Below are 17,634 nucleotides of genomic sequence, written 5' to 3'. Positions count from 1 at the left end.
AAAAAAAGGACACATGGAAACAGGGCGAGGTAAACACGATTGGAGCTATTTGCTGGTGTGGTGGGCCTGTTTCCATGCTGTAACTTCTCGGTGTTTCTGGACCAGCTCGGTATAACCGTCGAGTGCAGGCTTTGCGGCCTACAGACGTCAACCCTGCCCATGTTTCCCAAACTGACTTCACACGCAAAGCAACCAAAGTGCCCTCTTCCCCCCAACATTCGGGGTCCGGGGACGGCAGGACTGAGGTATGAGGGGAGATTGGGTCGACTCGGCCTGTATTCGCTCGAGTTTAGAAGGACGAGAGGTGATCTCATCGAAACATATAAAATTCTAACAGGACTCGACAGGCTAGATGCAGGGAGGATGCTCCCGATGGCCGGGGAGTCCAGAACCAGGGGGGGTCACAGTCTCAGGATACGGGGTGTGCCATTTAGAACCGAGATGAGGAGAAATTTCTTCACTCAGAGGGCGGTGAACCTGTGGAATTCTCTACCACAGAAGGCAGCGGAGGCCAAGTCATTAGAAGGAGATAGATATACTTCTTAATGCTAAAGGGATCAAGGGATATGGGGAGAGAGCGGGAACAGGGTACTGAGTTAGACGATCAGCCGTGATCATATTGAACGGCGGAGCAGGCCCGAATGGCCAACTCTCGCTCCTATTTTCGATCTTTCTGTTTGGTCGAACCCCAGCTCTGTGGTTTTATTTTTAAAAAATCAGGCCGAGCTTCCAGCAGGCTTCGGCCTAGTGTCAAAACAGGAAACATTTGCTCCTGCTCCTTAAAGTCCTGTTTTGTTTTTTTTTCCCCCCGATGCCAAGGGGGCCCTCGCACACAATTTAATTACAGTTTCCTCCTGCGCTTGCTCTCACTCCGGGGGGCAGCACAATGAGGCTTCGTCCAGACCGATCTGGACAGGAACGCCATCACAGCAGGTTAACGGCTAACTCCCTCAGCGACTTAAACGACCGGTGAGTTTTACAGATTGGTCAGGAAATGAAAAAAAAGAAACAAAGCTGTGAGTGTTCGAGATGATTGTTGCGCTTTTCCCTTTCCTTGAGAAATGGCCTCCTTCCTTTACCAATCCGGCAGGTGCTGCTTTTAATTTTGGCGTTCCCTCATGGTTCCCCTCGCCTCCCGCCAGCTGTTATTTTTTTCCCCCTCCTCTCCTGAAAAATGAAAGGAAGGACTTGCATTCCTATAGCCCCTTTCACGTCCTCAGGACGCCCCGAAGTACTTTTTCTTGACCGTGGTAATGCAGGAAACGCAGCAGCCAATTTGCGCACAGCAAGATCCCACAAGCAGCGCTGAAGCAAACCATCTTGTTGTTTTTTTTTCAGTGACGTTGGTCGAGGGATAAATATTGGCCCCGGGGAGAGGCGGGGTGGGGGAACTCCCCCACCCCCCCCCCGCCTGCTCTTCTTCCAATAGTGGCCAAGAGAGGGGCAGACTCGGTTGGGCGTCTCATCCGCAAGACGGCGCCTCCGACAGTGCAGCACTCCCTCAGTACTGGCGCTGGGAGAGTCGGGCCTGGATTATGGGGCTCAGGTCTCTGGAGCGGGGACTCGAACCCACGACCTTCAGCCATCGGAGGCAAGAACGCTGAGCCACACTGTTGTTGTTTGTCGTTGACCGCGGCTGTAAAGTTGGCCGCACCGCGAACACCCTGCCCGCTTCTGGTCAGCCAAAGGGAGGCGGCCATGATGCTAACGGTTTGTTCTCAGGCTTCACAGCCCGGGGAGCTCACAAAGGCAGACGCAAAGTGACCAAACCCGGCGTTTCCCCGCCGACAGCGTAAAGGGTCAATTCACCTCCGATGGCTTCGAGCAGGAAGGCCTTGTGGATTGGAAATTGTCCAACGCGGCCGAGCTCTGCAGCGAGTTGCCTCCATGTGCCTGGAGCCCCTCCACAGGTCAGCCTGAAACATGAAGGCACATACCATAAATATCGAGCGCCTGATTTCGCCTGGCGGCTGTGGATCGAAGGCAACTGACGAGATTAATCCTCAATTTGGAAAACGAGCCCGCCCTCTCTCTTTTTGCGAAAAGGATTTGCGTTCATATAGCGTCTGACACGACCTCAGGACGTCCTGAGTCCCTTCACAGCCAATGAAGTGCTTTTTATGAAGCATAGTCGCTGCTGTGATGGGGGTGAAACACTGCAGCCAATTTGCGCACAGCAAGATCCCACAGACAGCAACGTGATAAATGACCAGATCGTCTGTTATTTAGTGACGTTGGTTGAGGGATAAATATTGGCCCCAGGACACCGGGGGAGAGGAGGGATGAACTCGCCCCCTGCTCGTCCTCAAATAATGCCGTGGGATCGCCTGCGTCCACCTGAGAGGGGCGGACGGGGCCAATGCGACTAATCTTCGATTGCTGGAGACTCCAGGGCAATCCAGGAGGGTTGGCGACCCCCTAACACCCGTCACCTTTGACCCCGCGAGCGGTCCTGTCTCCCACACCAACCTCCCCCCGCCCCCCTCCCCTTTCCGAGGGGCTGTCCTGGAATCTGCAGGAATTAAGGACTTAATCTGGTCATCGTCACATTGCCGTTTGTGGGATCTTGCTGTGCGCAAATGGAACACTTTTATTTATTAGTTAGAAAAATATTGGGGACGGTGAGGGGCGGGAGACCCTTCAGGAGTAGGCCCAACCAGGGTTGGCAGCACTCACAGGGCTGGTGCCGTGGGCAAGGGCGGGCAGAGGCTGCCTCTCGTCCCACTGAATCATCCGCTTGGCAGAGCTACACACAGAGCTCGAAGGGATGATGAAAGGAGACATTGCTCTCCCTGCCTGAGCAGCCCAATCCATCATCCCCCGGTGTCTGCACACGCACGGCGCTCGATCAAATAAAGCCGCAGATATTGGAAGCTCAGCCCAAGGCCTGCTCCCCCTCCCCCGCTGGGTAATGACCCCCCTCCCCTCCCTCCCCCGCCCTGGCACTGCGACAGAAGGCAGAAACAAAAGCAAGGAAGTTATGTAAAATCTTTATAAATCAATGGTCAAGCCCCACTTGGAGTATTGCATCCAATTCCAGGCACCACACTTTAGGAAGGATGTCAGGGCCCTGGAGAGGGTGCAGAGGAGATTTACCAGAATGGTACCAGGGATGAGGGACTTCAGTTATGTGGAGAGACTGGAGAAGCTGGGATTGTTCTCCTTAGAGCAGAGAAGGTTAAGGGGAGATTTAATCGAGGTGTTCAAAATCGTGAAACAGTAAATAAGGAGAAACTGTTTCCAGTGGCAGGAGGGTCGGGAACCAGAGGAAACAGATTGAAGATAATTGGCAAAAGAGCCAGAGGGGGAGATGAACAATTTTTTTACGCAGCGAGTTGTTCTGATCTGGATTCAATAGTAACTTTCAAAAGGGGAATTAGATAAATACTTGAAGGGGGAAAATTTGCAGGGCTACGGGGGAAAGAAAGCAAGAGGCGGAGGGATTGGGACTAATTGGCTAGCTCTTTCAAAGAGCCAGCACAGGCACGATGGGCCGAATGGCTGTACCTGCTTACGATACTACGACAGGAACAACATTCAGCCCCTCCGGCCCGTTCCGCCATCTAGTGAGATCACAGCCGATCTGTGTCTTTACTCCACCCACCCGGCTTGGCTCCACATCCCTTACCCGGCAAAAATCTGTCGAACGATTAATTGACCGAGGAGTTACTGCTTTTCGTGGGGGGAGAGTTCTGGACTTCTATCACCCCTTAGCGTGAAGAAGCGTTTCCCAACTTCTCTCCTGGCTCTGAAGAAGAATTCACCACCTCAGGACGTCCCAAAGCATTTCACAGACAATAAAGCACTTTTTTTTTTGAAGTGTAGTCACTGTTGTAAACGTGGCGGCCAATTTGCGCACAGCAAGATCCCACAAACAGGGGGAGCTCTTCCAGTAGCGGCCCGCGGGATCTTTTACGTCCACCTGAGAGGGGCGGACGGGGCCCTCGGTTTAACGTCTCATCCTGAAAGACGGCACCTCCGGCAGTGCGGCGCTCCCTCAGTACCGGCACTGGGAGTGTCGGCCTGGATTACAGCGTCTCCGGAGTGGGGTTCGAACCCACGATCTACCTGACTCGGAGGCGAGTGTGCTGCCCACTGAGCCGCGGCTGAAATGAAGGGCCTGGGGAAGTGTATGTAAAGGTATGAAGCCGCTTGTCACGCAGAGCAGTGGGAGAATGAGATGCCTTTTGCTCATTTCAAGCAGATTCACACCGACTGTATTTAAAAGGCTGGTGATTTAAGTCTATCGATTTCACAGGCCTGTCTGCCATGCCCTGGGGCAGGCTATTACCCTCCAAACTCCAGCTCCGACTGTGATTCAGATGATTCCCACATGACCACATACAGCCCTGTGTTTAACCCTCGCAGTGCCCATCTTCACCAGGCCAGGGTCCTTGTGCAACCCACTGAGAGAATAATAGCACACACACACACACATATATACATACACACACATATACACACATACATATACACACACACATATACACATGCACACACACATATATGCACACACACACACACATATACATACATACACATATACACACGTACATATACACACACATACACATACACATACACACATATACACACACACATATACACATACATATACACACACGTACACACACATGCGCACACACACAAATACACACACATATACACATACACACACACATGCACACATGCACACACACATATACACACACACACATACACACATATACACATACACACGCACAGACACATATACACACGTACACATATATACATACACACACACATACACGCACACGCACACGCCCACACACACGCACAAAGATACACATACACACACACATACACAAGTGCACACATGCACACACTGGCACAAAACTTTCCAACAGCACTCTCCAGACAGTGACCCGGGCTTATAACCTGGGGTGTGATGTAGCTCCTTTTTAGCCCAGTAATCACTGATACCACCTTCAGCGTTTCAACTCAGGGCCCAGCTCAGATCAGCCAACTCCATGCAGATCTACCTGGTCTGGTTGGCTTAGTGCCAAACCAGGCAGTGTATTTAACGACTGAGCCCTCGGGTCCCGGGAGGAGGTGGGTCGGGGAGGGGTGCGGGGGAAGAGTGAGTGAGGCCCTCCTCCTCCCTTCTCCTCCCCCGAATTTATTCACTTGTAAATCTTTTTCCCCTTTGAAAGAGACTGTCGATGATCCAATTGCGACGCACCCCTCGGTACACCAGCCGGTAAATGGCCCTGTCCCATGTGTCAACTGAACCATTATGGACCAGGAGGGGGGGAAAGAAAAAAAGAGAGAGAGAGAGGGGGGAACCAGAGCAGCGAGCTTGAGAGAGACTCCTTTTGGACAGCTCTTTCAAAGAGCCGGCACAGGCAGGATGGGCCGAATGGCCTCCTCCTGTGCCACACCCACCATTCGATGAAAGACACGGGACGCGGGGGAGCGCAGGGTGGGTTGTAAAGGCCCGGAGACTGAGGGAGGCGGGGGGGGGGGAACCAGGGTCTGGAGAGGCGGAGCGATTTCGAGTAGGAGACAGAGCGAGAAGCCGTCTGAGCTTTGTGTGTTTGCCCCGGGGCAGGGGTTAACCCTTCGGGTACTGCCCGCCTCAAACTAATCCACAAAGGGACGTAGCCCAGGTACAGTGAGGACTTTGCCGATCAGCAACTATAGCCGTTCACTTCTAATGAGCAACGAGCTTTCCCCACCTCAGCACGTCCCAAAACACTTTACAGCCAATGAAGTACTTTTGAAGTGTAGTCACTGTTGTAATGTAGGCAACGCGGCGGCCGATTTGCGCACAGCAAGATCCCACAAACAGCGATGTGATAATTGACCCAGCTCATCTGTTTTCTCGTGATGTTTGGTTGAGGGATAAATATCGGCCCCAAGACAGCAAACAACAACTTTGCGTTTATTTGGCGTCTTTAACCTGCTAAATCGTCCCACGATGCTTCACAGGAGCGATTATAAAACAAAATTTGACACCGAGCCACATGAGGAGATATTAGGGACAGGTGACCAAAAGCTCGGTCAAAGAGGGAGGTTTTAAGGAGCGTCTTAAAGGAGGAGAGAGAGGCGGAGAGGTTTAGGGAGGGAATTCCAGAGCTTAGGGCCTCGATGGCTGGCGGACACCGGGGAGAACTCCCCCTCTGCTCTTCTTCCAATAGTGGCCGTGGGATCTTTTGCGTCCACCCGAGAGGGGCAGACGGGGCCCTCGGTTTAACGTCTCATCCGAAAGACGGCACCTCCGACAGTGCAGCACTCCCTCAGTACTGGCGCTGGGAGTGTCTGCTGGAATGGGGCTCAAATCAATCAGATTCCAGCTCTGTTCCTTTAGCATGGCTCAGTACAGGTTGACATCATAAGTTTCTCAGGACCCCTGCTCTCCCCAAGTGGGTTTATTTTTTAAAAAATTTGTTCATGGGATGTGGGCGTCGCTGGTGAGGCCGGCATTTATTGCCCATCCCTAATTGCCCTCGAGAAGGTGGTGGTGAGCCGCCTTCTTGAACCGCTGCAGTCCGTGTGGTGAAGGTTCTCCCACAGTGCTGTTAGGAAGGGAGTTCCAGGATTTTGACCCAGCGACGATGAAGGAACGGCCGATATATTTCCAAGTCGGGATGGTGTGTGACTTGGAGGGGAACGTGCAGGTGGTGTTGTTCCCATGTGCCTGCTGCCCTTGTCCTTCTAGGTGGTAGAGGTCGCGGGTTTGGGAGGTGCTGTCGAAGAAGCCTTGGCGAGTTGCTGCAGTGCATCCTGTGGATGGTACACACTGCAGCCACAGTGCGCCGGTGGTGAAGGGAGTGAATGTTTAGGGTGGTGGATGGGGTGCCAATCAAGCGGGCTGCTTTGTCCTGGATGGTGTCGAGCTTCTTGAGTGTTGTTGGAGCTGCACTCATCCAGGCAAGTGGAGAGTATTCCATCACACTCCTGACTTGTGCCTTGTCGATGGTGGAAAGGCTTTGGGGAGTCAGGAGGTGAGTCACTCGCCGCAGAATACCCAGCCTCTGACCTGCTCTTGTAGCCACAGTATTTATATGGCTGGTCCAGTTAAGTTTCTGGTCAATGGTGACCCCCAGGATGTTGATGGTGGGGGATTCGGCGATGGTAATGTCGTTGAATGTCAAGGGGAGGTGGTTAGACTCTCTCTTGTTGGAGATGGTCATTGCCTGGAACTTGTCTGGCGCGAATGTTACTTGCCACTTATGAGCCCAAGCCTGGATGTTGTCCAGGTCTTGCTGCATGCGGGCTCGGACTGCTTCATTATCTGAGGGGTTGCGAATGGAACTGAACGGGTGACGGATCCAGATATAACACATCTGCTTCACCAATCTCTTTTCTGTCCCCTTTTTAGTCTGTAATCTTTGGTTCTATTTGAGACTTGCCAGCAAAGACTCTTAGCGGCCTCCATTTTGACGCGTTGACCAGTAACGAGCCTGAAAAGAAATGGCCGACCAGTAAACTGCCTGCTTTACAGCGAGGATAAATCGCAGCGAGTGCTCAGAAATTAGGGGCATGTTGCTCTCATTCTCACCAGCCAGAAGGTTCCAGGTCATTAGGTGCGATGAAGATATCCAACGCAGGAAGCATTGGCAAACAGCAACAGGCATGTTATTGCCTGGTCCCATAGGGTCCTCAGCCTGTACCTGAGGCCTAATGAGGAACGGAAAAAATCAATGTGAGTAAAACAACAACTATCTGGGATCATAGTGATTGGAGTTAACTGAGAAACTACACACTCCCCAGACAGGCACACACAGAGACAGACACAGAGACACACAGACAGACACAGAGACAGACAGAGACAGGCACAGAGACAGACAGAGACAGACACAGAGACAGACAGACACACACAGAGACAGACAGAGACAGACACAGAGACAGACAGACACAGAGACAGACAGACACAGAGACAGACAGAGACAGACAGGCACACACAGAGACAGACAGAGACAGACACAGAGACAGACAGAGACAGACAGAGACAGACAGACAGGCACACACAGAGACAGACACTCACATATACACACACAAGCACAGACACACACACACACACACTCGCACAGACAGACATACACACAGAAACACACACAGACACACACACACGTACAGAGACAGACACACACACATGCACAGACAGACAGACACACAAACAGACACAGACACACACACAGAATCAGACACACATAGAGACAGACACACACATGCACAGAAAGACAGACAGACACACGCACACACACAGAATCAGACACACACGCACATAGAGACACACACACACACACACACACATATACAGGATTGCAATCAGGAGCACGAACTCTGCTCGATTATTCCTGAAATCCAGGAAAAAACTCTAACGCCCAAAGTGTGAGTGGAAGGGGAGGGAGAGGGACAGTTTTCCTGGACCTCGGGTCTGGCTCGTGTACGGACAGGTAGCCGCCCCTGGGCGACGGGGGGCAGGCGGGAAGGGCCGGGAGCTCCTTGCGACCTGTCTCGGCCCCGTCAGCGATCAGCCTCCGGCTGCACCTCAGGGCTTCGACCCCAGATCCACGCAGGATGACGGCAACTCTGAGCTCTGTGCGTCGCTGAGGGAGGACATCTTCCCCACCGCTCTTCCCAGAGCTTACAGATTAAGCTGTGTGGAGTGTAGCCGGAGATGTTATCTGTGTTTTAATTTAAATGATGACTCGCAGGAGAAACTTCCCCAGCCCCCCCATCCCGACCCCCACGATTACGATGTGGTCTAAACGTGAATTTTAATGGATGAGATGCATTAAGTATGTAATAGGGAGCCTGCTCCGTCCCTGCGGAACTGCTGTATTGTGTCTCAGATTGATAGTATGTCTGTCCAGAGCAAATAATTCATTCTGCCTGCGATGGCTGTGAGACACTCATTTCACAGCTGCACACACGTGCCAGTCGTAGCTGATGGGACCCTGGCACAGTGCCCACCGCTCAGGAAATGCGCCCCCCCCCCCCCGCCCCCCCCCCCCCGCTCACCCCAACTCCCCCCCTCGCCCCGTTTATTGCTAAAAGAAAACGAATGAAAGGGGCTTTTAGTCAATTTTAAAGGGGCGCATCTCAATTGCCCCCCCACCCCTGACCGTTCTCACCGGGGGAGAGGGGGCTGCGGAGGGGGTTGGGGGAGGAGGAGTGCCTTCCGATACCAGCGGCCGTTCCTCGCAGCCGCTGCGGCCGGGCAATTCGACCGCGGGAGGCATCGCGGCCGAGCCCGCTCTCTCTTCCGTTGTCCCGGCACAGGAGCTGGAACTATAACCGCACCTTCCCCCCCTCCCGCTGCAGGACTGAGGCCCGTCCAGCCCGGAGGGGCCTGGTTGCCCCCTCAGCTGGTGGGGTGGCGGGAGGGGCAATGCAGGTGGCCTCAGTGCCAGTGGCCGAGGAGTGGTGGGGGGGGGGGCGCAGAGAAAGAAGCCAGGGTTCCTGACCCCTGAGCCACTGCTTGGTTTGGTCCCTCTCCCCGCCATTAATATCAGGTTGGGCACGAGGCCCCACATGGTGGAATAGCCACTCCCCCACGTGGCTCCCAGGGAGCAGTGGGAGTCAGCGCTCGCAGGAGCGGGCGGGAGACCATCGGAGAACATAGCGAGGCTCAGTGGACGCGATTGGCAACTTACTGCATGGGAGCATTAGGAACAGGAGGAGGCCATTCAGCCCCTCGAGCCTGTTACACAGGAACAGGAGGAGGCCATTCAGCCCCTCGAGCCTGTTACACAGGAACAGGAGGAGGCCATTCAGCCCCTTGAGCCGTTGCATAGGAACAGGAGGAGGCCATTCAGCCCCTCGAGTCTGTTATACAGGAACAGGAGGAGGCATTCAGCCCCTCAAGCCTGTTACACAGGAACAGGAGGAGGCCCATTCAGCCCCTTGAGCCTGTTACACAGGAACAGGAGGAGGCCATTCAGCCCCTCGAGCCTGTTCCGCCATTCAATCCAATCAACAGCAAATACCCTGATCTCGAACCACATGACCCTGAATGAATGCAACGCGCTGACTTTAATCATCGCCGTCCTCCCGAGCGAACTGCAGGAATTCGAGCCCTGAAGTCAGGCGTGTTCAGGCTCTGCGCCTCAACAGGCCCGAACCATTATTCACGCACAGGAAATGGAGGCCTGAATTTGGCAGCAGGTTCCTCAGGGTGTCTGAAGGTTTGTGAGACACCCCCACACGCTCGTCATTCCTCCAACAAGCCCTGGCTTATCGGCCTGGATTTTAGCTGTGGAGAATAGTTTTTAACCCCTTCAGCTGTCAAAACGAGGGCTGCTGTAGCCTCCCCCTCGGGCCCGGGCATGGGTTCGACTGACACCTTCCGCCTTCCGGTACCTCACCCAAATTACCATAGTTCAGGTGCAAGCCCAGGCAGTGAGCGATGGGGTGGGGGCTATTCGACTGTGACAGGCCTCAGCCGCTTGTATACGACTCGGGCCTCGCTAAGGCTTTTGAATTGAGCAATTCACTGGAAACTTCACCTTTTCGTGCCTCCCTCCCTCTGTTTTAACATAAGAACCTGAGAAACAGGAGCAGGAGTAGGCCATTCGGCCCCTCGAGCCTGCTCCGCCGTTCGATAAGATCACGGCTGATCTTCCACCTCAACTCCACTTTCCCGCCCGATCCCCGTGTCCCTTGATTCCCCTAGACCCCAAAAATCTATCGATCTGAGCCTTGAATATACTCAACGACTGAGCATCCACAGCCCTCTGGGGTAGAGAATTCCAAAGATTCACAACCCTCTGAGTGAAGAAATTCCTCCTCCTCTCCTCAAAAATCCCACTGCGGTCAGAGCTGCTCTGACCTCACCTCTTTGTCAGCTGTCTCTCAGTGGGCAAATCCAGGCCACAATCGAGGCCGACACTCCCCAGCGCCGGTACTGAGGGAGCGCCGCACTGTCGGAGGTGCCCGTCTTTCGGATGAGACGTTAAACCGAGGGCCCCGTCTGCCCCTCTCGGGTGGACGTAAAAGATCCCGCGGCCGCTATTTCAAAGAAGAGCAGGGGGGGAGTTCTGTCCTGGGGGCCGATATTTATCCCTCAACCAACATCACTAAAAAAAAAACCCCAGATTATCTGGTCATTTATCACATTGTTGTTTGTGGGATCTTGCTGTGCGCAAATTGTCTGCTGCGTTTCCGACATTAGTGACTGCACCTGGAGTACTTCCGGGAGAGGGTAACAGGGACGTGAGCTATGTGGTGGGTGGACGTTGCCACTGGGATATTCCTATCTCTGCCTCACACGCAGTGAGATCCATGACGGATAAATCCTGGAGGGCAGCCATGGAAAGAGCCAGCACCTCGCAGCGAGAGAATAGGGGACAAAATAAATAGTTGCAGCCGACATCCCCTTTAGATAGCGAGACGTCGTCAACAGACGAGCTGAGTTTGGGGGTGCTGGTCGGGTTAAGCCTGCGACTAATTGGTGGGGGGTTTAAACTGAGCTTTCACTGCAAGGCTGAAGTGAGAGTGTTCAGGCCCTGTCCTGGGGGTGACCCTCGGTCACTGCGTGCACTGACACACAGCGAACAGAATCTCTGACTGTGTCAGCTTCTCCGAGACACACGATCCTGATCCAGCCCACTGTACACAGAGCCCTGTGTGAACTTGTGTAAATGCCCCTGTCTGTGTGTGTGTGTGTCCCTGTGTGTGTGAGTGTGTGTGTGTGTGTGTCCCTGTGTGTGTGTGTGTGTCCCTGTGTCTGTGTGTGTGTCTGTGTGTCCCTGTCTGTGTGTGTGTGTCTGTGTGTCCCTGTGTGTCTGTCTGTGTGTGTCCCTGTGTGTCTGTGTGTGTGTGTGTGTCTGTGTGTCCCTGTGTGTCTGTCTGTCTGTGTGTGTGTGTGTCTGTGTGTCCCTGTGTGTGTGTGTGTGTGTCCCTGTGTGTCTGTGTCTGTCTGTGTGTCTGTGTGTGTCTGTGTGTGTCTGTGTCTGTCTGTGTGTCCCTGTCTGTGTGTCTGTGTGTGTCTGTGTGTGTGTGTCCCTGTCTGTGTCTGTGTGTGTGTGTCTGTGTCTGTGTGTCCCTGTCTGTGTCTGTGTGTGTGTGTGTCTGTGTCTGTGTCTGTGTGTCTGTGTCTGTGTCTGTGTGTCTGTCTGTGTCTGTGTCTGTGTCTGTGTGTCTGCTCCCACTTCAATCTCTGCAGCCCTCCACAAACTACCCCGAACACTCTCTCGACGAGAGGGCGACAGTGAGGACCCTTCGAGCTGGGCCTTTCTCTTCTCCCTGCCTGTCCGAACACGTGGCTCGCTGGGCCCTCGGGAGACCCCCACTCGTCATCCTCAGCACCCCCGCCCTGGGGGAGATGGAGCCAAGGCGAGAAAAACCACAGCTGAAGCAGAACAGAACTTGTCTTCCAAAACCCGATTTGCCGGGCGCGTGGGGGAAAGGTCAGCAAGCTGCTTTGCGGAGTGCGCGGCATGCGGACGATTGGCAAAAAAGCAGAGGGAAAATATGCCTGATTCGCACTTTTGCTGGCCTCGTTTGGCAGGCCTCTTCTGTTTTGGCAGCACGCTGTCATCTGTCGCAGCCGCCTGCCGACAGATCAGAGTCTCTCCCGACCTCCACCACCTGCTGTCAGTGACGACTGCGCCAAGCGGTCTCGTACTGGCTGTCCTTTCAGAGCCTCCACCCCTGGGGAGTGCGTCCAGGACAATTGGCAGTCGGGGGGGGGGGAATCGGGGGGGGGGGGGTTTGGGCAGCAGGCGTTATCAGCTCGTGCCCAACTCTGGGAGTGTTTCACGCTCGTCCCCAGCTTAACTGTGACAAGATTCTTGCTTATTTATTTTCCATGCCCTCTTTTTTCTCTTTAATTCCACCCCCCCTCTCGAACACTCCCCTGCTCTCCTCTGGGGTACGAGCTCGCGAGTTTAGTTGAGAGGGAGATTTTTGCCGTGCTGTTCGACCACAGAGGCATCGCAGGCCCGATCCTGGCCTCAGCCAGTGGTCCCCCACACGCTTATGACTTTAACACGCTCTCCTCCGAGAGGCACTGGATCGCGATCAAGAGAAGTCACTCTGATATATCACACACCCCTCACTGTAACACTCTGATATACCCCACACCCCTCACTGTAACACTCTGATATATCCCACACCCCTCACTGTAACACTCTGATATATCCCACACCCCTCACTGTAACACTCTGATATATCCCACACCCCTCACTGTAACACTCTGATATACCCCACACCCCTCACTGTAACACTCTGATATATCCCACACCCCTCACTGTAACACTCTGATATACCCCACACCCCTCACTGTAACACACTGATATACCCCACACCCCTCACTGTAACACTCTGATATATCCCACACCCCTCACTGTAACACTCTGATATACCCCACACCCCTCACTGTAACACTCTGATATATCCCACACCCCTCACTGTAACACTCTGATATACCCCACACCCCTCACTGTAACACTCTGATATACCCCACACCCCTCACTGTAACACTCTGATATATCGCACACCCCTCACTGTAACACTCTGATATACCCCACACCCCTCACTGTAACACTCTGATATACCACACCCCTCACTGTAACACTCTGATATACCCCACACCCCTCACTGTAACACTCTGATATATCCCACACCCCTCACTGTAACACTCTGATATATCCCACACCCCTCACTGTAACACTCTGATATATCCCACACCCCTCACTGTAACACTCTGATATATCCCACACCCCTCACTGTAACACTCTGATATACCCCACACCCCTCACTGTAACACTCTGATATACCCACACCCCTCACTGTAACACTCTGATATATCCCACACCCCTCACTGTGACACACTGATATATCCCACACCCCTCACTGTAACTCTCTGATATATCCCACACCCCTCACTGTAACACACTGATATATCCCACACCCCTCACTGTAACTCTCTGATATATCCCACACCCCTCACTGTAACACTCTGATATACCCCACACCCCTCACTGTAACACTCTGATATAACACACACCCCTCACTGTAACACTCTGATATACCCCACACCCCTCACTGTAACACTCTGATATATCCCACACCCCTCACTGTAACACACTGATATACCCCACACCCCTCACTGTAACACTCTGATATACCCCACACCCCTCACTGTAACACTCTGATATATCCCACACCCCTCACTGTAACACACTGATATATCCCACACCCCTCACTGTAACTCTCTGATATATCCCACACCCCTCACTGTAACACACTGATATATCCCACACCCCTCACTGTAACTCTCTGATATATCCCACACCCCTCACTGTAACACTCTGATATACCCCACACCCCTCACTGTAACACTCTGATATATCCCACACCCCTCACTGTAACACTCTGATATACCCCACACCCCTCACTGTAACACTCTGATATATCCCACACCCCTCACTGTAACACTCTGATATATCCCACACCCCTCACTGTAACACACTGATATATCCCACACCCCTCACTGTAACACTCTGATATACCCCACACCCCTCACTGTAACACTCTGATATATCCCACACCCCTCACTGTAACACTCTGATATACCCCACACCCCTCACTGTAACACTCTGATATATCCCACACCCCTCACTGTAACACACTGATATATCCCACACCCCTCACTGTAACACTCTGATATACCCCACACCCCTCACTGTAACACTCTGATATATCCCACACCCCTCACTGTAACACACTGATATATCCCACACCCCTCACTGTAACACTCTGATATACCCCACACCCCTCACTGTAACACTCTGATATATCCCACACCCCTCACTGTAACACTCTGATATACCCCACACCCCTCACTGTAACACTCTGATATACCCCACACCCCTCACTGTAACACTCTGATATATCCCACACCCCTCACTGTAACACTCTGATATACCCCACACCCCTCACTGTAACACTCTGATATATCCCACACCCCTCACTGTAACACTCTGATATACCCCACACCCCTCACTGTAACATTCTGATATATCCCACACCCCTCACTGTAACACTCTGATATACCCCACACCCCTCACTGTAACACTCTGATATAACACACACCCCTCACTGTAACACTCTGATATACCCCACACCCCTCACTGTAACACTCTGATATTACACACACCCCTCACTGTAACACTCTGATATACCCCACACCCCTCACTGTAACACTCTGATATAACACACACCCCTCACTGTAACACTCTGATATATCCCACACCCCTCACTGTAACACTCTGATATAACACACACCCCTCACTGTAACACTCTGATATACCCCACACCCCTCACTGCAACACTCTGATATAACACACACCCCTCACTGTAACTCTCTGATATATCCCACACCCCTCACTGTAACACTCTGATATACCCCACACCCCTCACTGTAACACTCTGATATAACACACACCCCTCACTGTAACACTCTGATATACCCCACACCCCTCACTGTAACACTCTGATATATCCCACACCCCTCACTGTAACACTCTGATATACCCCACACCCCTCACTGTAACACTCTGATATATCCCACACCCCTCACTGTAACACACTGATATATCCCACACCCCTCACTGTAACACTCTGATATAAACCCCACACCCCTCACTGTAACACTCTGATATATCCCACACCCAACACTGTAACACACTGATATATCCCACACCCCTCACTGTAACTCTCTGATATATCCCACACCCCTCACTGTAACACTCTGATATACCCCACACCCCTCACTGTAACACTCTGATATATCCCACACCCCTCACTGTAACACTCTGATATACCCCACACCCCTCACTGTAACACACTGATATATCCCACATCCCTCACTGTAACACTCTGATATACCCCACACCCCTCACTGTAACACTCTGATATAACACACACCCCTCACTGTAACACTCTGATATACCCCACACCCCTCACTGTAACACTCTGATATACCCCACACCCCTCACTGTAACACTCTGATATACCCCACACCCCTCACTGTAACACTCTGATATACCCCACACCCCTCACTGTAACACTCTGACATATCCCACACCCCTCACTGTAACACTCTGATATATCCCACACCCCTCACTGTAACACTCTGATATATCCCACACCCCTCACTGTAACACTCTGATATAAACCCCACACCCCTCACTGTAACACTCTGATATATCCCACACCCCTCACTGTAACACTCTGATATACCCCACACCCCTCACTGTAACACTCTGATATATCCCACACCCCTCACTGTAACACTTTGATATACCTCACACCCCTCACTGTAACACTCTGATATATCCCACACCCCTCACTGTAACACTCTGATATACCCCACACCCCTCACTGTAACACTCTGATATACCCCACACCCCTCACTGTAACACTCTGATATACCCCACACCCCTCACTGTAACACTCTGATATAAACCCCACACCCCTCACTGTAACACTCTGATATACCCCACACCCCTCACTGTAATACTCTGATATACCTCACACCCCTCACTGTAACACTCTGATATATCCCACACCCCTCACTGTAACACTCTGATATATCCCACACCCCTCACTGTAACACTCTGATATACCCCACACCCCTCACTGTAACACTCTGATATACCCCACACCCCTCACTGTAACACTCTGATATACCCCACACCCCTCACTGTAACACTCTGATATACCCCACACCCCTCACTGTAACACTCTGATATACCCCACACCCCTCACTGTAACACTCTGATATACCCCACACCCCTCACTGTAACACTCTGATATACCCCACACCCCTCACTGTAACACTCTGATATACCCCACACCCCTCACTGTAACACTCTGATATATCCCACACCCCTCACTGTAACACACTGATATATCCCACACCCCTCACTGTAACACACTGATATATCCCACACCCCTCACTGTAACTCTCTGATATATCCCACACCCCGCACTGTAACACACTGATATATCCCACACCCCTCACTGTAACTCTCTGATATATCCCACACCCCTCACTGTAACACACTGATATACCCCACACCCCTCACTGTAACACACTGATATACCCCACACCCCTCACTGTAACACTCTGATATACCCCACACCCCTCACTGTAACACTCTGATATAACACACACCCCTCACTGTAACACTCTGATATACCCCACACCCCTCACTGTAACACTCTGATATATCCCACACCCCTCACTGTAACACTCTGATATACCCCACACCCCTCACTGTAACACTCTGATACACCCCACACCCCTCACTGTAACACACTGATATATCCCACACCCCTCACTGTAACACTCTGATATACCCCACACCCCTCACTGTAACACTCTGATATAACACACACCCCACACTGTAACACTCTGATATACCCCACACCCCTCACTGTAACACTCTGATATAAACCCCACACCCCTCACTGTAACACTCTGATATAAACCCCACACCCCTCACTGTAACACTCTGATATACCCCACACCCCTCACTGTAACACTCTGATATACCCCACACCCCTCACTGTAACACTCTGATATACCCCACACCCCTCACTGTAACACTCTGATATATCCCACACCCCTCA

General features: G+C 52.4%; 1 long non-coding RNA gene across 3 annotated transcripts in view; it reads left to right on the top strand.

Moving 5' to 3' along the window:
• Positions 1-885: 885 nt before the first annotated feature.
• The window catches only part of LOC137306752 (uncharacterized), a 93,407-nt gene continuing 76,658 nt past the window's right edge, over positions 886-17,634 (top strand). For 2 of the 3 annotated variants that reach the window (XR_010958928.1, XR_010958925.1), the window contains exon 1: positions 12,005-12,401. This is a non-coding gene — a long non-coding RNA (uncharacterized lncRNA). Of the gene's footprint in view, positions 970-12,004; positions 12,402-17,634 lie in introns of those variants that run through there. The other variant, XR_010958926.1, reaches the window with a different exon arrangement.

This window comes from Heptranchias perlo, chromosome 44, assembly GCF_035084215.1.
Source record: "Heptranchias perlo isolate sHepPer1 chromosome 44, sHepPer1.hap1, whole genome shotgun sequence".
Taxonomy (NCBI): domain Eukaryota; kingdom Metazoa; phylum Chordata; class Chondrichthyes; order Hexanchiformes; family Hexanchidae; genus Heptranchias; species Heptranchias perlo.
The sequence above is the reverse complement of the archived record's forward strand: the minus strand, read 5'-3'. Positions and strand labels throughout refer to the sequence as shown.